The sequence below is a fragment of the Sciurus vulgaris genome (genome assembly GCF_902686455.1).
Source record: "Sciurus vulgaris genome assembly, chromosome: 3".
Lineage (NCBI taxonomy): Eukaryota > Metazoa > Chordata > Mammalia > Rodentia > Sciuridae > Sciurus > Sciurus vulgaris.
Genome location: NC_136463.1, coordinates 68,882,000 through 68,908,305, shown reverse-complemented (window position 1 = coordinate 68,908,305; position 26,306 = coordinate 68,882,000). Strand labels below are relative to the sequence as shown.

General features: G+C 37.7%; 2 protein-coding genes and 1 long non-coding RNA gene across 8 annotated transcripts in view; 1 reads left to right on the top strand and 2 right to left on the bottom strand.

Annotated features, from left to right (window-relative positions):
- The window catches only part of PSMD11 (proteasome 26S subunit, non-ATPase 11), a 63,135-nt gene extending 57,391 nt beyond the window's left edge, over nt 1-5,744 (bottom strand). For both annotated transcript variants that reach the window (XM_079130497.1, XM_079130498.1), the window contains exon 1: nt 1,199-5,744. The gene's annotated coding sequence lies outside the window, so the exon portion shown is untranslated. The remainder of the gene's footprint in view (nt 1-1,198) is intronic.
- LOC306655868 overlaps nt 1-21,081 on the top strand; it is a 76,669-nt gene extending 55,588 nt beyond the window's left edge. The window contains exons 1-3 of one of the 2 annotated variants that reach the window (XR_013762335.1): nt 11,155-11,178; nt 20,387-20,432; nt 20,550-21,081. This is a non-coding gene — a long non-coding RNA (uncharacterized lncRNA). Of the gene's footprint in view, nt 1-11,154; nt 11,179-20,386; nt 20,433-20,549 lie in introns of those variants that run through there. The other variant, XR_013762334.1, reaches the window with a different exon arrangement.
- The window catches only part of ZNF207 (zinc finger protein 207), a 66,159-nt gene continuing 40,370 nt past the window's right edge, over nt 518-26,306 (bottom strand). For all 4 annotated transcript variants that reach the window (XR_013762312.1, XR_013762313.1, XR_013762314.1 and 1 more), the window contains one exon: nt 518-1,305. The gene's annotated coding sequence lies outside the window, so the exon portion shown is untranslated. The remainder of the gene's footprint in view (nt 1,306-26,306) is intronic.

Sequence of the window (26,306 nt, the reverse complement as noted above, 5' to 3'; positions counted from 1 at the left end):
CATACTACCATCTATTTTCCTTTCTTACTGCATTCTGGGAAAATTTCTCTGTCCACTCTTCCAGTTCGCTAATTCACTCTACGGTGTATCTGCTCTGTCATTCATTCTGCCCATTCAGTAATTTACTTCAAAAACTGTTTTTCATTATCAAGATCTCCAATTTGGGGCTGGGGATATAGCTCAGTTGGTAGAGTGCTTGCCTTGCAAGCACAAGGCCCTGAGTTCAATCCCCAGCACCACACACACAAAAAAATCTCCAATTTGATTTTTTTTCTTTCTTTTTCAGAACTAGGGATTGAACTCAAGAGCATCATATCTCAAAGCTGCATATTCAGTTTTTGTTGTTTTGAGACAGGCTCTTACTAAGTTGCCCAGTCTTTCCTCCAACTTGTGATTCTCCTGCCTCAGTCTCTCAGTAGCAGGGATTATGTGCATGTGACACCACACACCTTACTGGTTCCTTTCCATAATGCCAGTTTTGCTTCATTGATGCAATACCAGAGCATCTCCTGAACAATATTATCTATGCATTTTCTAGGTTTGTTCCTTTTTTTTTTTTTTTTTTTTTTTAAGATATGGGGGATTTAACTCAGGGGCATTTAACCACTGAGCCCCATCCCCAGCCCTATTATTTTGCATTTTATTTGGCAATAGGGTTTCACTGAGTTGCTTAGTGCCTTGCTTTGCTGAGGCTGGCTTTGAACTCATGATCCTCCTGCCTTAGCCTCCCGAGCTGCTGGGATTACAGGCATGCGCCACCGTTCCCTGAGGTTTGTTCCAATTCTATTAGTTTTGTTTCCTCAAGTGAAGTTCATCTGTTTTGCTTTTTAGTTATTGTTGTTTTAACTCTAGTTCAAGGAGTTATGCATGTATATGAATATTCTTCACCATGAGTCTATTTTTTCCACTGAGATTTGTATTAGATTGAAACTTTCTTGACTTGGGAAGATGATCTTGGAGTTTAAAGTGTAGTTAAGGGAGATGATGATTTGATTGTGGTAACTTAAGTTCCATGCAGTTTTCAGTAACACTGAAAGGTGGATAAAGTAAGATATAAGAAAAGATGCCTCCACAGCCAGGGTCGCACACTTACAGTTTTCACATTTCTCCCTGATGTTGCCAGTCACATAAAAGACAATACCCTATCTCTGAGTCACTGCTCCTGTCTGGAGATAGTGGTTACGGTAGTGTGACTTACACTAGGGAGGTCAGGACGGGGTTCAGGAAGAATCGGCCTGGGTGCTACTTCATTACACTGTCCCAGCTTCCGTTTCAAGTCTTCTTCCTGCTTTCAGCTTCCAACACCTGCAATATGAGAATGGAGCTCCCACTCCTTTTTCTTCCTTCTTTTTTTTTTTTTTTTTTTTTTTTTGTAAAAGGAATTAAACCCAATGAGCCACATTCCCAGCCCTTTTTATTTTTTTATTTTGAGAAAGGGCCTCAATAAGTTGCAGAGGCTGGTCTTGAACTTGCAATCCTCCTGCCTCTACCTCCCAAGTCACTGGGATTACAGGCATGTACTACCATGCCCAGTTCCCACTTCTTGCAGTAGCAGTATGTTGGATTACCACATGTACACTAGACTGCATTACCCCTTCAATTCAGTCTCAGCTGATTTTAGTCAGGGCTTTCTCACAATCTCTGAGAATTCATCTTGTTTTTTAACACATTCATGAATACATTATTTTTCCTAGAGTTTGGAGAAAATGAGGGAAACTGCAGAATGCACCCAGTTCACCATTAGTAAAATATTACTTTTGTTAATCATCATGTAAAGTCACAAAAAGTGGTACATGGCTGTAGTCCCAAGAGTCCAGAGACTGAGGCAGAAAGGCTGCACAAGCCCAGGTCTAGGCCAGCTTGGGTAACATAAAGAGACCCTGTTCTCCATCATCATTATCATCATCATCATCATGTAGAATATGATTTCATTTATACACATTTTTCCATCTGTTCATTTATCTGTCCTTTTATCTGTATATACACATAGAAGTCGAGATGTCTAGATTTTTAATTTAATATTAAAATAGTTATTTCTGAGTGTTGAAATTTATTTTCTGATTGGTACTTTCTGCATTTTTCTGAACTTATGTATTACAAATAAATTTGTTCTTAAAAAACATGTTTAAATTAATTGTCTTTGAGTGTTGGGATTACAGATAATTTTTCATTTTGCCTATGTGTATTTCCCAATTTCAGCAATGTACCTGTATTTGTTTTAAGAAAAAGTTCAAAAGTTAATTAGAAGTCAGGCATCACAAGGATCATCAAATAGTTCAATAGTATAACTGAATATGTTAAAAGGGTTGAGGAGTATTGCTATTTTCAAATAAGGATGATTTGATTCTTCTTATTTTGGTTTAATGATATAGATCAAATAATGTACACACAGGAAACATTTAAATCAGGACTTTTAGTTTAGCTGTAAAGGCAGTCAAGTTGCTCTTCTAAAATTCCCTTCTCTGTGAAGACCAAAAGCAAGAGATTTCAGAAGGAACTGCTCCAAATGACCATCAACTGATGAATGGATAAATAAAATGTGGTTCAGCCATTCAATGGAAAACTATTCAGCAATAAAAAAGAATAAGATACATGTTACGACACGGATGAAACTTGAAAACTAAATGAAAGGAGTCAATCACAAAAAAGGTAATATATGATTCCATTTATATATCTAGAGTAGACAAATATATACAGGTACAGATGCATATTTTATGCAATACTGGGGATTGAACCTAGAACCTTGTACATGCTATGCAAGTACTCTCCCACTGAGTTACACCCCCAGACCTTTTAAAATTTTATTTTGAGCCAGGTGTGGTGGTGCGCTCCTGTAATCTCAGTGGCTTAGGAGGCTGAGGCAGGAGGATCAAGAGTTCAACGCCAGTCACAATAATTTAGTGAGGCCTTCAGCAACTTAGTGAGACCCTGTCTCAAAATAAAATATATTTTAAAAAGGGCTGGAGATGTGGCTCACTGACTGAGTATCACTAGGTTCAATCCCCAAAACCAAAAAAGAAAAAATATATTTTGAGTCAGGATCTTGCTAAATTGCCCAGGCTGACCTGAACTTGAGATATTCCTGTATTGGCCTTCCCAGTAGTTGGGATTACAGGCATATGCCACCTCACCCAGTGGAGTAGGTAAATCTATAACAACAGAATGTAGACTGTTGCCTAGAGCTGGAGGAAAATGGGGAGTGTCAAGAGGTAACAAGTTTAATTTTGGGATGATGAAAAATACATTCTAAAATTGTGAAGATAGTTACACAAGTCTATGAATGTACAACAAAACTCACTGAATTATATACTTTAATAGGTAATTATAAAAAAATAGGTAATTATATATGAATTCTACATCAATCAAACTTTATAAAGGATGAATTGGTTGTTTACACACCTGCCTTTTGGTAATATGTATTCAGGTTTTTTCTTTAATCTCTGATATTATACTCTATACTGGGGAAATTGTACGGAAATGCATTCTGTGCAAAAAAGGGGGATTTATTTTCATAAGAGCCTGTGTGTGCGCTGTGGCACATGCCTGTAATCCCAGAGGCTTGGGAGGCTGAGATAGGAGGACTGTGAGTTCAAAGCCAGCCTAAGCAACTTAGCGAGGGTCTAAGCAACTCAGTAAGACCCTATCTTCAAATAAAAATATTACGAAGAGCTGGGGGTGTGGCTCAGTGATTAAGCATTCCTGGGTTCAATGTCTAGTACCAACAACAGAAGAGCCTGTGTGTCTGTCTGTGCGTGTGTGCGTGTATGCACACTCGGGATTTAACGTAGGACCTTGCACCTGCTAAGTATGCATTCTGCCACTGAGCTTCACCCTCAAGCCCCAATGCAGCCATTTTTGTTTGTTTTTTTGGTACTGTGGATTGAACCCAGGGGCACTTTGTCACTGGGTTCCATCCCCAGCCCTCTTTATTATTTTCTAAAATTTGAGACAGTTTTCCACTAAGTTGCTTAGGGCCTAAGTTGCTGAGTGATCTCAAACTTGCAATCCTCCTGTCTCAGCTTCCCTAGTCACTGGGATTACAGGCATGCACCACAAAGGCTGACTCAGTGCCTATATTCTTGACAGCTGTTTCCCTACACAGGCATTTGGTAGTTTCATTCTCTCCTGGAGTCACCACATATCCTTGATTTATTTGCTTCTGAAATAATTTTGCCTGACCTTTTGATGAGCAGAAATCAGCTCAAAAACATTTCACTGTCGCTTTGGTTTTTTTGTTTGTTTCTTTTTTTTTGTTTTTGTTTTTGCTTTCGGTAGTGAGGATTGAACCCAGGGGTGCTTAACCATTGAGCCACATCTCCAGCCCTTTTTTAAGACTGTATTTAGAGACAGGGTCTCACTGAGTTGCTAAGTGCCTTGCTAAGTTGCTGAGGCTGGCTTTGAACTTACAATCTTCTGCCTCAGCCTCCCAAGCCACTGGAATTACAGGCATGCACCACCTGGCTTCACTGTCACTTTGGAAAGAATTTTATCAGCCACATAATTTGCCTGTCTTTACCTGATGTTCTTATGTAAGCTGGTACATTCCAGGGGCCTCTTGCCTGACTTTGCTTCTCAGGGCCTGATGAACATTTCTTCAAGGTATGTCAATACAGAATTGCCAGCATATGGTTAGATCTGTCAAGTTTGGTCAGAGACTTGTTGGGAAGGGGACTGGAAGAAAACCCACATTCATTTTGGGGAATTATGGGAAGTCTGGTTTTGTTTTTATAGATAAAAGTTTACCGCTTCAGGTCAGTTTTAGCTATCTTTAATAACTCATACTCTTGCCACCACTGATATACAGAGTTATATAATTTCATCGTGCACAATGTTTCTGATGAGTTTGTGTCTTATCATTGTCTTTGATACACAATAAGACCCAAATATTAGAGGCCTGTTCTCAGATAACATCAGGACTTATGTCCAGTTCTTCTGATTTCTACCACAGGTTTACTTTGTGTTAGTCCATATTGCATGTTGGGTAGATGATTTTGACATGGTTGGTACAAAATCTTAATAGAGCTGCATGGTTACTGGACCAATCAGCAGTCTTCATTAAGACAGATAAATGACAAAGCTACAGTTTTTCTCTTCTTGCATTGCTAATTCAATAATACAAATATTATGAACAAGAATTTCTCAGAATGAATTTTCCCAGAAGAAATTCTTTCTGATGCAAAGAGTGGTAACGTTTCCATTATATAATACATAATGTAAATGTTATTAAACCTGAGTGACTAATGACAGCTTTTCCTGATGCACCATAGTTTTTCATTCATCAGTTTAATTATATTAAGGACAAAGATCTTGCATGTGACTCCTTACATACGTGGGTTTTGGGTTCCGTACAGTATCTTTAAATGTCCCTTTCCAAACCACCCCCTTATAACACTTATCAGAGAGCACAGAACAGAAATTCCATATAGTTCATTAGGTTTGGAACTGCAGATTAGCAGGTAACGAAAGGTACTCTATGTGTATTATCTCATTTAATCTTCCCAACAAATCAAAATAGATATTACATGGCAAAAAGACACTGTTAGAAAAGACCAGAACTCGTATTCAAAACCAAGTATTTTCAGTCTAAGAATTCAGGTTCTTATTGCACCATGATTTAAGACACAGACACATTTTTATAACAACTATAACATTACTTCTTATAAGTGTAAATAAAAAATACTGCCCCAAACTCACAGTTCCTCTTGTCTAGTATAAAAAGAAAAGAGTTCCTGCTGGGCACAGTGGACAGTGGCTTATGCCTGTGATCCCAGTGACTTGGGATTACAGGAGGATTACAAATTTAAGGCCAGCTTCAGCAATTTAGTGAGACCTTTTCAAAATAAAAAATAAAGGGCTGGGGTTGTAGTTCAGTGGTAAAGCAACCCTGGGTTCAATCACCAGTACCAAAAAAAAAAAAAAAAAAGAAAGAGAGAGAGAGAGAGAGAGAGAGAGAGAGAGAGAGGGTGCGCTTCTTACAAGCTAGTAGAAATATTGGAAAGACTTTGGGGAAAGTGGAAAGTAAGAGACCTTTAAGGATAAATAAAATGTCAACAGGTCCCATCAAATAAATTCCCCATGCAGACACAGAAACACTATCTTGTTTCCTTGAACTACTGAAAATCCCCCAGTACTCTGGAGCCCCGTTCATCTTCAGAATTCTCTTTTCCTATGGTACTGGGGAATTGAACCCAGGGGTGCTTTACCACTGAGCTACATTCCCAGTCCTTTTAATTATTTTTTGAGACAGAGTCTCACTAAATTGCTCAGGGCCTCACTAAATTGCTGAGAATGTCCTCAAATTTGCAATCCTCTGGACTTCCCCCTCCCTGGCCTAGTAGCTGGGATTACAGGCCTGGTGTCACTGTGCCTGGTGAATTCTCTCCATTTGTTGTTATAAGATATAAAATATGTTATAAATTATATTATAAAGGTAAATTTACCTTATAATTTTTTAGGACATATATGGTTATCCTTGTTTAAAAATAGACAATGAGGGCTAGGGAGATAGCTCAGTTGGTAGAGTGCTTGCCTTGCAAGCACAAGGCCCTGGGTTCAATCCCAGCACCAAAAAACAGAACAAAACAAAACAAAAAATCACAAAAATAGACAATCAGTTCTGAGGCATAAGGTTTTTCAACAACACTTTGTATTTTATTCATCCTATGCATTCTGATTCATTTTTACCTACCTAATATTTCCTAACCTTTGTTTATATTTTATAAGATTTCTTTCACAAACTTTATTCATATGGACTGGTCTCTATTCCTCCTCAAGAACAATTTTTAGCATGAAAACTAAAAGCAACAGAAACACAATCCATTCATTTAATATAATAGCAACTGAAGAGATACATATAACAAGATGGAAAGAGTGATATGTGACTATAGTCCCAGCTACCTGAAGACTAAGATAGGAAGATCCCTGGATCCCAGGAGTTGGAGGCCAGCCTGGGCAATAAGAAAGGCCCTGTCTCCTTAAAATAAATAAATGAATAAATAAAATAAAAATAAAAATAATAATAATAAAAATAAATTTAGCCAGGCGCAGTGGAGTATGCCTATAATCCCAGCAACTTATAAGGCTGAGAAAGAAGGATCACAACCAGCCTGGGCAATTTAGTGTCCCAAAATAAAAAAGGGCTGGGTATGTAGCTCAGTGTCCCTGGTCTCAATCACTGGTACCTCAAAAAGAAAAAGAAGGAGGATGAGGAGGAAGATGAGGAGAAAGAAGAGGAGGAAGAGGGGAAGAGGAGGAGGAGACCTAACAATAAAACGAAAAAACAGAATGAAATGTTTACATTTCCACTGGTGATTGAATGTTAACAATTTCAATAAATTACACAGCAATGTTTTTACCAAAATTATTCTATATAACAATGGGAAAATACTATTAGGAGAAAATTCATCTTTACTGAGTTTATGAACCTTTGAGCTGCAAATGAAATGTGCTAAATATTACCCTACATCTTTGTACTGTTGATAATAGAACAATTTAATTTAATATATGCCAGGCATCACGCTAAGGCTTAATTTAATTTTCACAAGACCCTATAAAGTAATATTGGTTCCTTTTTACAAATGAAGAATTTTAAATTCAGAGGTTCAGTTACACACCTAAAGGTACACTGCTTATCAGTGATGGAGCAAGGATTTCGACCAAAATCACCCTGATTACAAAAATTCCATTCTTTCAACTTCAGAATGCCATTTTCACCCCCAAAACCTGCACAAAAAAACAAGTCAAATTATCCAACCAATTTGAGATTTTCCAAAAGTTACCAACTATCTTACAATGTTCCACATGCGGGATAATGCATGGTTAGTCACCAAAAAAATCTGCATCTTAATTCCATAAAAGGAACCAGAGAAGATTACTAGGCCATTTTAATATATACATCTGTAATGTATTGTTACAGAGCAAATATATAATCCAAAGACCAGTACTGATGAAAAATATTGATTTGGCCATGGTGAGGAGGTGGCAGAGTCTCAGGATTTTTGTGGAGGCTAGCTTTCCCTGATTAGATAGTAGCATTGCTCAAAATCATCCCATTGGGCTGGAGATGTAGCTCAGCAGCAGAGCGCTTGCCCAGCACACATTTAAGTCTTGGGTTTAATCCCCAGCACCCCAAAAACAAAAACAAAAAAATCAAAATCATTTCATTATTACATTGGGTAGAGGTTTTCTGTTGGAATCAAGTATGAAAATAAAGGGATACCATTCCAAAAGAAAACCAACCCCTAAGAAAACTTTTGTTACAGTATACAGGGTCAAGTTCATATGAAATTCTAAAAATCAACAGAAGACTCTGCAGTAAATTTGGACACTTTCCTTGGTCATACATAATTGTATAAGTGTGTAATTAATACAAATGGACTATTCATTCATCATGAATGCTTACCTGACAAAGGCAAACTTTTCTGAGTATGTAAGACATATTGAAAACAATGGTTTTCTATTTCTTCAATGTTATGAGTACATTTCTATTTAATTATGTCATTGATACCCTAATCACTTCAACATCCAAGTGAAGCTAATAATGTAATAATCACAGATAATGAGAATAATCACAGACTTTTCTGTTCTTTGTCTCAAGAGGTTCCATTTTTGTTGATGTGGGATTTGTTTCACGTGTTAAGCAGAACGTGCCTCTAGACTTATCATGTTTTATTTCTCTTCATCTTTTTCAGTTTTCACAGCAAAAACCTAAAAAGTATTAATTATCTAAAATATTTCTAGGGGCTGGGGAGATAGCTCAGTCGGTAGAGTGCCTGTCTTGTAAGCACAAGGCCCTGGATTCGATCCCTAGCACCCAAAAAAAAAAAAAAAAAAAAATTTTCTAATAAACAAAACTGCATTGTGTGTGGATGCAGAAGGTGAAATTATGCACATGGTCAATCCTTCCACAAACACAGCATCAAGGAAGCTGGCCTAAGCTGAATGCTCTAACGTGTCATCCAGATTTTTCAAAGGAAAAAAACTGTAACAATAGAAAATGTAATATAATTTTCAAAAGTACATCACATGGGCTATGTAAATTGTGAAGTATAACTTCAGAGTGGTGAAAAATGCACCAATTCTTCCTTGACACCAAAAATACAACAAAGACTAGGGATGTCATCACTACCTATCATTACCACCCCCTAATTTTAAGTCTCCCTCCCCAATCACTATGTCATATTTTTATTCCTGGTTGTATATCCCATTGTTACCTGTGTTACTTGAGGTCAAAGTCCTTGTCCTATCTTTGGTTCCCCAAGATCTAGGACAAAACCTATTTTATAAATGATCACTGAACAAAAATGACTTTCACTTAACTTTGAGGTACAAATGAAAGGAAGTAGCCAAAAGTACTTTGATAACTATAAAAAGCCATAAAAGAACTGGTTATTACCAGAACAGTACATCAATACTGGTTGACACCTGTTACTGGAATGTATAAATAAAGGCATCAGCCAGGTGTGGTGGCTCATGCCTATAAAACCATCATCAACTCGGGAGATTGAGGCAGGAGGACTACAAGTTCAAAGCCTGGACAAATTAGTGAGATCCTGTCTCAAAATGAAAAACAGAAATGGCTTAGTACATAGCTCAGTGATAAAGTGCTCCTGGGTTCAATCCTTACTACCACAAACACACAAAAAAAGTTATCACTAAGGCCCCTATCAAGTACAACCAAATTTGATTCCGACAATATTTATTTTTCATTTATGCTGGCATTACTAAATAATCACTTTCCCAAATAATGAAATGTTCCCAATTTAAGACACTGTTTCTTTTTTTCTTCCTTTTTTTGCGGGGCAGGGGAATGGCGGCACCAGGCATTGAACCCAAGGGTGTTTTACCACTAAGCTACATCCCAACCCTTTTTATTTTTTATTTTATTTTTTGAGACAAAGTCTCAAGTTGCTTAGGGCCTCGCTAAATTGCTGAGGCTGGCCTCAAACTTGCAATTCTCCTGCCTCAGTCTCTTGAGTCATTGGGCAGCATCCAGTTTTAGGGCACTATTTCAATTATAAATTCAAAGTAATTAAACTTTTAGTGACATAAATTTATGCCAAAGAAAAAACTTTTCCATCAAATAGAAAGCATTCCTATGCTTCAACTAAACATACACCATACTTACTACAGAGTAAATTTCTGTTAAAGGCTAAGCGTGATAGCACACGCCTGTAATCTCAGAGACTCAAGAGGCTGAAGCAGGATCATCACGTTTGAAGCCAGCCTCAGCAACTTAGGGAGGCTGTAAGCAACCTAGCGAGACCCTGTCTTAAAATAAAAAATAAAAGGGCAGGGGATGTGGCTCAGTGGTTAAGTAACTTTGGGCTCAATCCCCAGTATCAAAAATAAATAAATAAATAAATAAATAAATAAATAAATAAATAAATAAATAAATAAATTTCTGTTAAAGACTTGCTAAATGTCAAGGAAACACAAACCCCTTACTCAAATTGTTTAAGATAAAAGTTGTTTAAGGCTATAACAGTAGGAAAATGAAACAAATCAGCTCTATGTGCTGTCAGAATCCATCTTCCCTGATCTTTGCAGTTCTGAGTCACCAACATCCTCAGGTTTCACCCTATCCACTACCCACAAATTTGAGTGTTAATCCTCACGGGAGATGAGTAGTAACAGCAGGTCAAGTAGGACGTAGGACCCAAATTAACCTGCTTTTCATGTGTCTCCCAAACACTAGTCCATTCATTTACCCATCAATCTACCTAGTAAGCATTCTAGGCACTGTTCTAGACTCAAGAGCAACCAGGGTTTTATAAGTAGCTGTGACACCTCTGAGGGCAAGTTTCCTACATTATTTTTTCCTTTTTTTAATTTGTTCTAATTGGTTATATTCTTTTTCATCTTTAAACTTGTCTTAAGGAAGCCAGGTGCTGTGGTGCATGCCTGTAATCCCAGCAATTTAGGAGGCTGAGACAGGAGGATGGCAAATTCAAAGCCAGCCTCAGCAACTTAATGATACCCTTTCTCCAAAACAAAAAAAAAAAAAAAAAACTTTTTTTTTCTTTTTTTTAAAAAAAAAAGGATTGGGGGGCTGGGGAGATAGCTCAGCTGGTAGAGTGCTTGCCTTGCAAGCACAAGGCCGAGTTCGATCCCCAGTACTGCAAAAAAAATAAATAAATATAAAATAAAAAAGGATTGGGGATGTAGTTCAGTGGTAGAGTGCCCCTGGATTCAATCCTTAGCCAAAAAAAAAAAAAAAAAGTCTTTTAACCATTCAGGGATTTTGTCTTTTCATATGAATTTTGGGTTAAGCTTTCAAATTCTAGGGAAAACCATTATGAATACGTGTGCGTGCTTGGTTTTGACCCCAGTACCTCAGGTACCCTAAGGTTCTGCCACAGAGATATGCCCTTAGCCCCAGGCATACAATTTAATTTACAGATTAACTTGGAGAGAATTGACATTTTTGTCATGTTATTTCTTCTCATCTATGAATATATCTCCATTTAGTCAGGTTCTTTTAGTCCCTTGATAATATTTTGTAATTTTCTCCATTTAGAGCTAACATCTTTGAATTTCTAAGTAGTCATATGTTCAGGTTATTATATATTGGGTCACTTTAATATTACATGCATTACTGCTGGCTACTTCCAGTGTGTAAGAATGTTGATCTTTAAATAATAGCTTGCTGAACTTTGTAGTGTATTTTAATTTATTCAATCTTTATTTTTTATTGGTATTGAGATGCCAATTATAAAAAAGATTTGGAAACTTTCTTTCATTCCATATGCTCTAGAACTTTTGAAATAGCACCAGATTTATCTCTTCGTTGAAGGTTACATCAATTTTTCTAGTAGTTTTAATAGGCAGAACTCTTGAATATTCAAAGTAAACCTCCTCAGTAGATACGGGAGTTGCTTTTACTTCCTTATTTTTATATCTCTTAGACTTTTCCTTGTCTTTCCATGTCACTAAATAGGCAACAGTAGAGACTTTCTGGCTTTGGCTTTCACTTCATGGAATGTTCAAGTTCCACCACCAAGTATGACAGCTCTTCATGTTTGATCATTAGTAAGTCGAAGCTCCCTTCTGTTGTCTTTTGTTTTCTAAGAGTTCTTAGGAAGGATTTTGTCGAATTCTATGTATGATTTGATTATCACAATTTTGCTTCTATTAATCTGTTGACAGAGCTTCTAATGTTGAACTAGACAATCATTTATTATTCAGTAAATATTTGTTGAGTGCCTACAATGCACTGAGCACTGTTCTAGATCTGGGGAAAAAAAACAGCAGGAAACAAAGAGAAAAAAATCCCAACAGCTTGTGAGGCTGAGGTGAGAGGATTCCAAGTTCAAAGCCAGTCTCAGAAATTTAGGAGGCCCTAAACAACTTGGTGAAACTCTGTCTCAAAATAAAATAAATAAAAAGGGTTGGGGATGTGGCTCAGTGGTTAAGTGCTTCTGGGTTCAATTCCTAGTACCAAAAAAGAAAAAAAAAACACCTTAATGAAGCTTAAATTCTAGTTGAAGGTTAGGGGTGGTGAAGCCCCCAGGACTCAAGAAGCTGAGGTAGGAGGATCACAAGTTTGAGGCCAGCCTCAGCACTGTCTCAAAAAGTAAAAACAGCTGGGGATGTAGCTTAGTGGTAGAGTATCCCTGAGTTCAATTTCCACCCCCCAAAGAAAATCTCATTGAGGAGGTAGAAAATAAAATATGTAATAGGTCATGGCTGGTGCTGAGGAAAAAAAAAAAGTGCAGAAAGTAGGGAGTGTTTCTAAGTAATAAATGGTTCAATGAGGAGGAGGTCTCACTTAGGTGAGGAAAGGTCTAAGAAAGCCAATACAAGGCTGAGGGAACCACAGATACAAAGGTCCTCAGTGCAGAGCTTTGGATTTTGCCATTGCAAATTTTTGAGCAAATGAGTGGTGTGTTTTTAAAGAAATTTTCTTTTGTCTCACTGAGTTTCTGAGACTGGCCTCAAACTTGTAATTCCCCTGACTCAGACTCCCTAGCCACTGGGATTACAGGTGTGCACCATAGTACTCATCTGATTTTTTCTTTTTCAATCTATTTTATCAATTTCAGATAAATATGCTTCAAAACTTTCCACCATACTGGGAAATCTGTCAATTTCTCCTTGCAATCCTGTCAATGAATTTTTCTTATTATTATGTCTTCTTAGTAGATAACTACTTTCATTGCCAGATGTCTTCTATCACAACTGGTTTTTGCCTTAAATATAATGCTGCAAAACTTTTCTTTTACTTGCCTTCTCCTTTTATTGCTTTCTCCTTCATTTTTAATATTTTTCAAAATTAGGTTTTAGTTATATATAAACAGCCTACAGATGGATTTTTAAAATTCTAATATGACAAACCTTTTACAGAGTAGTCAAATCAGTATGTATGTACGTATGTATGTATGTGTTTATTTTGCAGTGCTAGAGATGGAACCTAGGGTCTTGCACATGCTGGGCAAATAAGTGCTCTACCACAGAGCTACATTCCCAGCCTTCAGTTCATATTTATTATGTCTAATGATATACTTGGACATATTTCCCCAGATTACATGTAGAGCTTTTTAATGTATTTCTATTAGCCCCTTTTCTCTGATTCTCTTTTCCTTCCTTCAACTGAATTGATGATTTCTATATTCCCTTTTTAAACTCTGCTTGTTTGAAAACATGTGTTTGGTTTTCTGTTTGTTAATATTGCCTCTTGATTTTAAACGACATACTTTATTTTAAATGTTCTACAACTATGTGCTGTCTTCATCCTGAATGTGAAGAGGTTCTTAGCACACCAATAAATATGTCCATTTTGTTGCTATTACTATTTAGAGCAGTAGTTCTGGGCTGGGGGTATAGTTCAGTGGTACAGTGCTTTCCTAGAATGCAGTAAGACCCTGGGTTTGATTCCCAAGACCACTAAAAAGAAAATAGAAAAAAAGAAGAAAAAAAAGAGCCTAGAACAATAGTTCCAAGAGTATGTCCCCCAAGTCTCCCCCCCTCCAAAAAAAAAAAAAGTCTGAAGGGTTCAATCTGTTTTCATAATAATACTAGTAAGATTTTTTTTCACTCTCCTGACATTCACATTGATGACACAAAAGGAAGGACAGGTAAAACAGTTGATGCCTTATAAATTAAGGTTGTGATACCAAACTGTCCCAGTAGTCATGCATTCAGAGAGACAAAAAAAGCCAGTTTTACTTAAGAATGCCCTTGACTAAGCAGTAAATATTGTTTTTAAATCCTCACTCATGAATACACATCCTTAAGATTTTCTGATATGAGGGGCATGTACAAAGCATTACACGGAGTACAATGGCTGTTTTGTGAAAGAGCACATGTGCAATTCTATGAACTGAGCTGAACCAGCTATTCCTTCATGGAACACCATTATTTGAAAGACCACTGATAGGCCAATCATTAGTCTTCAGAAGTGGATATTTAGCTGGACATATACTAAAAAAAAAAAAAAAAAAATGAGCCTGCCACTTCAAGAAAAATAACTCACTATTTGTTCCAACAAAGAAAATGTTAAGCTTTCAAGCAAAAAGGGTATTATAAGACTCCTTTTTCCAATTACTTATCTTTGTGAGGCTAGATTTTCTTCACATACTGCAACCCAGAAAACATACTGCAACAGACTGAAGACAAGCATATGAAAATCCAGTTAATTTCTGTTAAGTCAAACATTAGATTTGTAAAAATGAACAAATAATGCCATTCATAAAATTTGTCTGGAAAAGAGTTATTTTTCATCAAAATGTTATGTTAACCTGTACTGTGGTCATTATCTGTAAATGAATGGGGGGTGGGTACTTGGGATTGAAGCCAGGGACTTGCACATGCTAGGCAAGTGCTCTACCACTAAGCTACATCCCTAGTCTAATAATACTTTAAAATATTTGATTTTTTAAAATAATTTTTTTAGTTGTCAATGAACCTTTATTTATTTATATGTGGTGCTGAGAATTGAACCAAGTACCTCACACATGCCAGGCCAAGTGCTCTATCAGTGTTTTACCACTGAGCTCCATTTCTGGTCCTTTTTGTTTTAGGACAGGGTCTTGATAAATTGCTGAGGCTGGCCTAGAACTTATAATCCTCCTGCCTCAGCCTCCCAAATTTGTTTACTTAGCCATCACTCTTCCCAAAGATAGAAATTATTTTTGCTTATGAATCCCACACCTTCCCTCTGAATTCACTTTTTTTTTTTTGCAGTGCTGGGGGTTGAACCCAGGGCCTTGCAAGCACTCTACCAACTGAGCTATATCCCCAGCCCACTGAATTCACTTTTTTTTATGGCAAAAACTAAGCATCCTTTAATGTTGAAGTGAGTTTGTATTAAATTCTGCCATGTCTAAAAATATTATAATTAGCATTCATTTTTGAATGTTATTTTAACTGTGTATAAAGTTCAAGGTTGACTACATTTGCTTAGCATTTTAAAGACTTTATTGCCTTGTTTTCTGGCTTGTTTTTGCTGAGAAGTCTGTTGGCAGTATAAGAGATCCTTTGTATAGTCTTTTCTCTCATCTTCATCCTGATGTTCCACAATTTCACAATGATGTGTTTGGTGATGGATTTATCCATTATCCTGTGTGGTTCTCCAGGTACACACCTAATCTGAAAATTTAGGCTTTTTAATTTTTCAGTGATTCTCTTCAAATATCATCTGCCCTAAGTTTCTCAGTAAGGTTAAAGTTTTGTCTTGGGTTTTTTGTTTGTTTGTTTTTAACTCTTTTTGGTACCAAGGATTGAACCCAGGGCATTTACACTGAGTCACAACCCCAGCTCTCATTAAGTTGCTGAGGCTGGTTTTGAACTTGAGATCTGCCTGCCTCAGTGTCCTGAGCTGATGGGATTATAGGCACGCACAACCTCACCCAGCTGTCTGCTTGCTTTTAAAGTCTTTCTCTTTTTCTTACCCCACTCTGGGAGGTTTGCAGTCAACTTTAACTATTCCTCCAGATTCTCTAATACAAAACAAGGTTGTACAGTGTTCGGAACCTACTGTTCTGATACCTTAGTGTCAGATTCAGTCACTAAGACAACAAGCTACTTGGCTGTTTTTGATCAAAAAGCCATGCTTTTCTTACCCCCATGAGGCCCAGTTTCATACAAAGCAAATTCTGGGCAGAAAGTCAACACTTTTATCAGTCTGCTTGCACAAAGGAAAACCCAACCCAGGCCCTGGCTTTGAGCAATATTCCTAACTCCAGTCCACCTTGTTCATGGAGCTTTCATGGAGATTCTTTTGATACCAGAGGTCACAGTCCTAATCATCACTGATTATAGACCCAGATTGTGACCTCCATGGTTAGTGCCACTTGCCACTAGAGTTTCTCTTCCATTTTCAGTCACATAACATTTTTTCTCTTTAAACCTTTAATCTGTTATTGCCAGATGTTTGAAGCAGAGGAATTATGTTGAAGAATGAACTCATTAACATCTCAATCAGAAAATACATTACTTGTACATTTTAAAAGAATGAAAGTGTATTTTGTAATAGCAAATAAACTTTTCATTTTTAAAATTTATTTTTACTATATATACCATGACAGAATAAATAAAGAGTAGAATTATAGAAGCTGAGAATGAGCCAAATTCTCACAGAACAGGGAAGAGGCTTCACATCACTTCTATCACTTGCTTGCCAGCTTCCTAATATTTTCTATGGACTCACTGGAATGAGAGGGAAGAAGTGAAAGGCAACATTCAGTCACATTTAATGAGCTTATGAGAAAAAAATGAGTGATGTAGTACTTGGTGAAAAGGCTTTATCACAGGGCTGGGGTTGTGGCTCAGTGGTAGAGAACTTGCCCAGCACATGTGAGGCAGTGGGTTCGATCATCAGCACCACATAATATAAATAAATAAAGGTATTGTGGTCATCTACAATTAAAAATATTTTTTAAAAGGCTTTATCATAGCCAAAATGGCAATCTGTGCAGTGGTGCAGCACAGGAAGCCCTGTGAGGGTGCACAAAAACGAGCTTGCTGGAAACTGTATCTTTTTGACCTCTGTCATACATGGAAACTGAGTTGGTTTAGCAGAATTGCTGTGAGAGCTGGCAGCAGACAGTAAAGCTTCAACTGGTTTATGGGTTCAAGGACAGCACTGGTAAGAGCACAGCAGTCCCTAATAAACTAGATCAGGCAGGCCAAGAAAGAGGGTAAGTTCTGACAACTGCAGTTGACAGAGAAGGTAGAAATAAGTCATGGGCTAAGACACATACATTAAAGTCAGAATAGGGGGATGGTGCATGGTTCAGTATTAGAGTGCATATTTTGCATGCATGAGGTCTTGAGGTTCAATCACTAGCACCACACACACACAAAATAGACAAGAGCAAAAAGTTTAGCTGATTGTATGGGTGAGAGGGCATTCCAATTGTGGAGATTAGATGGGCAGAAGCTATACAAATAATTCCATACATTCAAAGTATGAGCCCCTATTATCAACATAGGTGAAGAGCCATGAAATTAAACTTTAGATGTTTTAATGCTATGTTCTAGTTCTTTGTTATTAGTAGATACTTATTTACAAATGGCAAGCTATAGAAATCTGGCTGATTCCTCAAGAATCGATTTGCAAACAGAAAGAAGTATGAGCCAGGAGTGATGGCACCTCCAATAATCCCATCTACTTGGGAGGCTGAGGCAGGAAGACTGCAAGTTTAAGAACAGCCTGAGCTATACAGAGACCCCATCTCAAGTTTTTAAAATTAAACAGAAAAATCCACCATTTTTTCTATTTGTCAATGTCCTTAAAATATTATAACTTTAAAATAATGTACTCTAAACCCAAACATGGTGGCTCATACCTGCAATCCCAGCGATTTGGGATGCTAAGGCAGGAGAATCACAAGTTAGAGGCCAGCCTCAGCAATTTAACAAGGCCCTAAGGTCCTAAGTGAGAATCTATCTCAATATTAAAAAAAGACCTGGGAAGGTGGCTCAGTGGTTAAGCAACCCAGGGTTGCTTATAGTAAAACAAGCAAACAAACAAAACTCTAGATTCACAGTATTAACTACTAACTTTTTCAAGTAACAGCAAAAGAAATCTACTCCCAATCCAAATTGCTTGGTTAAGTTAAAAGGAAAAAAAATTCATGTATAATCAACTCAACATAAATGTTTCTTCCCAACACGCCCACCCCTCCAAAAAAAAAAAATTCAGTGCTTCAAAAATATCACACCTGGGCATGAGGCACTGGGTTCAATCCTCAGCATCACATAAAAATAAAGGTATTGTGTCCATTAACAACTAAAAAATTTTAAAAAGTCACATCTGAGACCAGAAATGACCAAACAGGATATGCATAATCTCAAGGTGGTGGGTTTTTGTAGTTAAGCAGTATGGACAAGGCATTAGCTAGTTAGGATGGCAAGGTGAGTTTGAATTACTGCCTGCAAAGATTATAGCAATATATATATAGATAGATAGATAGATAGATAGATAGATAGATAGATATATGTATATGTAATTTACTCAGAGCCTGGTAATAAATCTATCATTATTTTAAAAGTATTTAGAGAGAATACATTGCTGAAATATTAGAATTAATGTTAATTTGACAAATATTTATTTATTTATTTATTTATTTATTTATTTTCCTTTTGTGGTGCTGGGGTTTGAGCCCAGGGCCTTGTGCTTGTGAGGCAAACACTCTACCAACTGAGCTCTATCCCCAGCCCAGCAAATATTTATTGAGTGATAATTCTGTAGTCAAACACTGTGTCAAGTATTAGATCTGGTTCTTAAGGAGCGTACCATGAATTAATAATAGTACTAACAAAACCAATCTAATTACATGCTGTATGCCAGATCTTATGTGATGTTTCAAATAAGAAGGGCTGGGAATGTATCTCAGTGGTTAAACAGCTCTGGGTTAAATCCCCAGCACCAAAAAATTAAAAAATAGAGATGAGAAAACTCAGTTTTAGAGATTGAGTAACTTGCTCAAGTACAGATAGGTACGATATAATTACAACTCCAGTTTGTTCAAGGGGGAAAAGCCTAACCACTATGCATCTATGTATATTGCTTTTAGTGACATAGAAGTGCAATAATGGTTTAGGTAAAAAGTGAGAAAGCTGGGGCTGAGGAGACAGCTCAGTTGGTAGAGTGCTTACCTTGTAAGTAAAAGGTCCTGAATTCAATCCCCAGCACCACAGGGGGTACGGGGGAAAGTGAAGCTATAGATAATTAAGGATATTCAAGAAAACAAGTTTCTTCAAAGTGAATGTGAAACAGCTTTTGTGAATTGATATTTACACAAATTGTCATATGGATAGGATCTGACTGAACAGAAGAAAGGATATGAAGGACAAGCTACAAAAAGGATGGGTGGTGGAAGGCACAGAGCATTGGGAGTAGGAAGGTCAGTTCAAGTTTTACTCCTCTAATCCTTAATTGTGTGACAAGAGGTAAGTCACTTATATCTCTTAGTTATTTTTCTGTAAAACATGCAGTTTGTTTTGATTTTTTAAAAAGATGCTATATGCAGGAAGATATTCATAATGTATTTTTAAGAACAAAATCTAGGAAACAAATGATCAATCAAGAAGCTGGGTGCAATAGTGCACACCTGAAATCTCAGACTATGGACGCTGAGGCAGAAGGATCCCAAGTTTGAGGCCAGGCCTCAACAAGTTAGCGAGACCTGTCTCAAAACATTAAACAAGAGCTGGGGGGCACTTCTTATAAAAAGTGCTCAGTGGTACAGTCTAACATGTCTAACATGTGTGAAGCACTTGGTCCAATTCTCAGCACCACATATAAATAAAGGTCCGTTAACAACTAAAATATAAAGCCAACCCCTCCCCTCAAAAAAAAAAAAAAAAAAAAAGAGCAGGAGCCCAGCACGCTGGCACATGACTGTAATCCCAGCAGCTCAGGAGGTTGAGGCAGGAGGATCACAAGTGGGCAGCCTCAGCAACTTAGCAAGGTCCTATGCAACTCAGTGAGATACCATCTCTAAAAAACAAAATACAAAAAAAGACTAGGGGTGTAGCTCAGTGGTTAAGTGTCCCCGAGTTCAATACCTGATATCAAATTAATTAATTAAAAAAGAGCTGAGTTTGGTCATGGTGGCACATGCCTAGAATTCCAGCAACCTGGAAGGCTGAGGTAGGAGGATCACAAGTTCAAGACCAGTCTCAGCAACTAAGCACGGCTCTAAACAACTTAGTGAGACTCTTAACTAAAATTTAAAAATAAATAAATAAAAAGGTTTGGGGATGTGGCTCAGTGGGAGGGTGGGGAGGGAGAGAGGGAAGAAATGGGTAAATTAGCTTATGCCTACAAATCCAGGGACTTGGGAAGCTGAGACAGAAGGAGTTCAAGTTCAAGGCCAGTCTTGACAATTAAGAGACCCTGTTTCAAAATGAAAAAATAAAAAGGGTTGGGGATGGGTAGAGAGCTCCTGAGTTCAATCCCCAATATCAAAAGGGAAAGAAAAAGGGTAAATTATGGGGGGCTGGGGAGATAGCTCAGTCGGTAGAGTGCTTACCTTGCAAGCAGAAGGCCCTGGGTTTGATCCCCAGCACCCAAAAAAAAAAAAAAAAAAAAAAAAAAAAAGGTAAATTATGCAGTTATTCTGACAGTAATTTTGGCAACTATAGTGATACAGAAAAACAAGATTTTAAAACTTCAGGCACTATTAAAAATACATATGAGGGCTGGGGATATAGCTCAGTTGGTACAGTGCCTGCCTCCCATGCACAAGGCCCTGGGTTCAATCCCCAGCACAACAAAAAACAAAAAAAAAAAAAAAATGAAGACTGAAAGATAATATACAAAAATAATTTCAAAAATATACTCACAATCTCTTTCCCAGATCTGTTGAATAAAAAACTCTAGGAATGATTCCTGAAAATCTGTATTATTACAAGCTTTGATGGGTACAGTGCTATACACCTATAATCTCAGCAACTTTGGAGGCTGAGGCAGGAAGACTGAAAATTTGAGGCCAGCCTCAGCAACTTAGCAAGGGATTAAGCAACTAACCAAGACCCTCTTGCAGAATCTGTTAACCTCATGAGTATAATTACGTTTTCTGGTTGGGAATTTTAGTTTGTACCTAGTAAATATCTGGGAGGGCTGTACTGATTACAGTAAAGACTGTTACTTCTGTAAGAAAAAAGAAAAAGAAAAAGAAAAAAAAAAAAAAAGACCCTCTTGCAAAACAAAAAATAACTGGGGATGTAGCTCAGGGGTAAAGTGGATCCCCTGAGTTCAATCTTCAGTTCAAAAAAAGGGAAAGGGGAGCTCAAGAAAATATAAGGAAGACCAGTGACACAAAGTAACAAGGGAAGGGAGAAAGGGGCAGCATTATGGAATGAAAAATGACCAAATTGTTATCTGCATGTAGATGTAACAATGACTCCAAATATTATGTGTGATTATAATGCACCAATTTAAGAAAAAAAAAAACAAGACTGTAAATGAAATGTCAGAGTTTCTGCTGAGCCTGGTCACTTCTAGGGCTATCACTGGTTTTACAAAGTTCTTGTGAGTTTCCGTATTTGTTTTTAAACAAACCTCGTGAGCTGTGTTCATAAAAATAAAAAATAAAAAATAAAAAAGATTGTAGAAGTGTATAAGAAACAGTAATTTGGGATAACTGGATCACAGGATATATTTAAGAGCACATCAAGACCATAATGGTCAGTATACTCTAGGACACGGGATTATCTTATGAACCACTAAGTGCATTAAGACTGGCATCAGCTCTCAGGAGCCTGTGGTCTTTGCAGTCTTGGGATTCTACTGCTTTTGGGTGGCACCTCTAGACTAAAAGGGTCCCCACTGGTGTCTGTTCATGTCCCTAATCTTCACAGGGGAAATCTAAGATAGCTGTTAGGGATAGAGAGCAAGAATGTTCATTATCAGACATGTGAAATACTACTATGCTATTCCTCATGTGAGGCAGACAACATTAATCAATCATAGTACTCTTTTCCAATGTAGGGAAAACTATGCAGAATATTCCCCTTATATCCCTCCATGAAGGCACAAAACCCTACTAACTGCAGAGATAACCATCTCCCTATTCTTGAGCCTTACCATCAGGACCTCTCTTCAATCTAGCTAAGAAGTACTTCAAGTTTGAATTGATAGTTCCAATTTCCCCTTGTGTGTTTCTAAGTATGTCACAGGTTTATCTTATACCAAGAAAACATGAATATAATTCCTGATTAAGGTAGTAAATTTCAAGTATTTATAAAAAAATCAGAGGATGCAGTTGTAGCTCAGTGGTAGAGCACTTGCCTAGCATGTGTGAGGCACTGGGTTTGATCCTCAGCAGAACATAAAAATAAATTAAATAAAGGTATTGTGAACATCTACAAAAAAAAAAAAAAATTATAGCTGGGCACATTGTAACTTGTGAGGCTGAGGTAGGAGGATCCCAAATTTAAACCCAGACTCAGTAACTCAGGCATTAAGCAACTTTATAGAACCCTGTCTCAAAAATATGCAAAGGGCTAGGGATATGGCTCAATGGGTAAACTTTAGTTTTGTTTTTGTTTTTATTTTACAGACTGCATTTTGATTCATTGTACACAAATGGGGAACAATGATTTAAGTTGTGAGAATTATTTTTTCAACTTGTTAATCAAATTTGAAGGCAACAGGAAAAAAATATCAAATGATCCAAAGATTCAAGAAATAGATTAGCCCTATCTATAAATATTCCTTCTTCAAAATGTACCTGAAGAAAACAAACACAAAAGGTAGAATGGTGGTGATTAAGGGTAGAAAGAAGAGGGGGAATGGGGAGGTATTGTGCAGTAGGCAGAGTTACAGTTTTACAAGATGAAAAGTTATGGAAATAGATGGTGGTGATGGACTACACATTACTAAACTTTAAAAACAGGATGGTAAATTTTATGTCACATGCATTTTACAATTTTAAAAATGTACCTAAAGTTATTATCCAACCAATCTATTAATAAAGCAGAAAATTTTTTAGAATTTATGATGAAAAAGGACAGTTAATATTTAAATTCTTGGAGATCCAAGATGGCGGTCTAGAGGGAGGCTGCGTTCCTTGTCACTCAACGCCGGATTCAAGCAGAGGATATCTATTTCTCGGTGAGGCAGTTTTTGCTGCTTATCAATCCCCTGCTCTTTACCCCATTTGTCTGCTGTGATCACCTGCAAGCTGCCAGCATATCGACACCTTTTTTGAGAGCAGATTGCTCACTGTCAGGCGTCTATCATCCACCATTTGCCTGCCTCTCGCCTATCCATCGCCTGCCTTACCCCTATCCATCACCCAACGCTCGAGGTTCACCTCCCGATCGACCGACAGCTGCCAGCAGACTGACGGCAGACCGCCAGTGGAGAACCAGCTGCCTGCTGCTGCCTGGAAGTTCTCTGTCACAGGACCTGCAGGTTTGATTACACGTGGCTGCCGCCATTTTCAGACAACAGCCAGGCCCCGTAGGACCCCTGGCCAGACTGACTGAGCCCCATCTCCAGGATCCCTCAGACCAACCGATCACTCCCTGCCTCTGGGGCCCTCACATCAACTGACTGCTCCCTGCCGCCAGGAACCCCAGACCAACTGACTGTGCCCTATCACCGGGAACCCAGACGAACTGATTGCACCCGGCCTCCTGGATCCCACAACCACACCAAATACACCCGACCTTCAGGACCACTGCCGGACCAACTGCATCCTGTCTCCAGGACCTCCAGCTGACCACGTCTACCCCTGAGCTGCAGCTCCCCATTTGCCAACACAATTGGAAGCCAGAGCAGCCATCTTGGATAATCCTGGAAGCCATAGCTCCGATCTTCGGGTGGGGCAAATGCCATCTTGCTACGCCTGCTGGAGGCTTGAAGCCCATTGTCAGGTACCTCTCATACATCCGGAGGTCTCATTAGTATATGACTGTTACACACATTTTCTTTTTTCTCCTTTTTAAAAAAAAAAATATTTAAGTTTTTATTTCTTTACGTTTCTTGCTTTCTTTTCCTTCTGTTTACCTGTTCCCTCAGAGTCACTTTCTCCCTTATTTACATGATGTTATTGTCCCCATAGGGGCTATTTGGTCTAGGATTGCATAGTGTCTGATTTGGGTACTGCTAATATTGATCTCCCCTTAAAGAAAGGGTTTTGGACACCTATAGGGCCACTATAAGCCTATAGGGGGAAATCTGCAATACCCCAGATCTGCACTGCTAGAGGGGAAGATACATGAACAACATGAAAAAACAAGGGAAGAAAATGATCCAAACAAATCTAGATTCTATACTAACAGAATCCAATGAGAGTATGTTAGAAGAAATGTCAGAAAAGGACTTCAGATTAAACATGATTAAGATGATTCGTGAAGCAAAGGATGAGATAAGAGAGCAAATGCAGGCAATGAATGATAATACCAATAAGCTGAAAAAGCACCTGCAGGAAGCAAAAGATCATTTCAAAAAAGAGATAGAGATTCTCAAAAAAAAAAAAAAAAAACCAAACGGAAATCCTTGAAATGAAGGAGACAATACACCAAATAAAAAACTCAACAGAAAGCATCACCAACAGACTAGACCACTTGGAAGACAGAACCTCAGACAATGAAGACAAAATATTTAATCTTGAAAATAAAGTCGCCCAAACAGAGAAGATGGTAAGAAATCATGAACAGAATCTCCAAGAACTATGGGACATCATGAAAAGACCAAATTTAAGAATTATTGGGACTGAGGAAGGCACAGAGATACAAACCAAAGGAATGAATAATCTATTCAATGAAATAATATCAGAAAATTTCCCAAACCTGAAGAATGAAATGGAAAATCAAATATAAGAGGCTTACAGAACACCAAATGCACAGAATCACAACAGATCCACACCAAGGCACATTATAATGAAAATGCCTAACATTCAAAATAAAGATAGGATTTTGAAGGCCGCGAGAGAAAAGTATCAGATTACATATAGGGGGAGACCAATACGGATAGCAGCCGACGTCTCAACCCAGACTCTAAAAGCTAGAAGGGTCTGGACAAACATATTTCAAGCTCTGAAAGAACATGGTTGCCAACCAAGAATCCTATACCCAGCAAAACTAACCTTCAGATTTGAAGATGAAATAAAATCCTTCCATGATAAACAAAAGTTAAAACAATTTACAAATACAAAGCCTGCACTACAGAATGTTCTCAACAAAATATTCCATGAGGAGGAAATGAAAAACAACAATGGAGGTCAGCAAAGGGAGGAACTACCTTAGAGAGAAACCACTCAAAGGAGAAACCAAGCCAACTTAAAAACGAAAAATAAGCCAAATGACTGGGAATACAAATCATTTCTCAATAATAACCTTGAACGTTAATGGCTTAAACTCATCAATCAAAAGACATAGACTGGCAGAATGGATTAAAAAGAAAGACCCAACAATATGCTGCCTGCAAGAGACTCGTCTCATAGAAAAAGACATCCACAGACTAAAGGTGAAAGGATGGGAAAAAACCTACCACGCACATGGACCCAGTAAAAAGCGGGGGTTTCCATTCTTATATCAGATAAAGTGGACTTCAAGCCAAAGTTAGTCAGAAGGGATAAAGAAGGACATTTCATACTGCTTAAGGGAACCATAAATCAGGAAGACATAACAATAGTAAATATTTATGCCCCAAACAATGGTGCATCCCTGTATATCAAACAAATCCTTCTCAATTTCAAGAATCACAAAGACCACAACACGATAATTCTGGGCGACTTTAATGCACCGCTGTCACCACTAGATAGATCTTCCAAACAAAATCTCACCAAAGAAACCATAGAACTCAATAACACAATCAATAACCTAGACTTAATAGACATACATAGAATATTCCATCCATCAACGAGTGGATACACTTTCTTCTCAGCAGCACATGGAACCTTCTCGAAAATAGACCATATGTTATGCCACAAAGCAGCCCTTAGGAAATGCAAAAAAAATAGAGATGCTGCCTTGTGTTCTATCAGATCATAATGGACTGAGAGTAGAAATCAATGACAAAGTAAAAAAAGGAAATTACTCCAACACTTGGACACTAAATAATATGCTATTGAATGAAACATGGATAACAAAAAACATCAGGGAGGAGATTAAAAAATTCTTAGAGGTCAATGAGAATGATGATACAACATATCAAAATCTCTGGGACACTATGAAAGCGGTACTAGGAGGAAAATTCATTGCATGGAGCGCATTCCAGAAAAGAATGAAAAGTCAACAATTAAATGACCTAACATTACAGCTCAAAGCCCTAGATAAAGAAGAACAGAATAACAGCAAAAGTAGTAGAAGACAGGAAATAATTAAAATCAGAGCTGAAATCAATG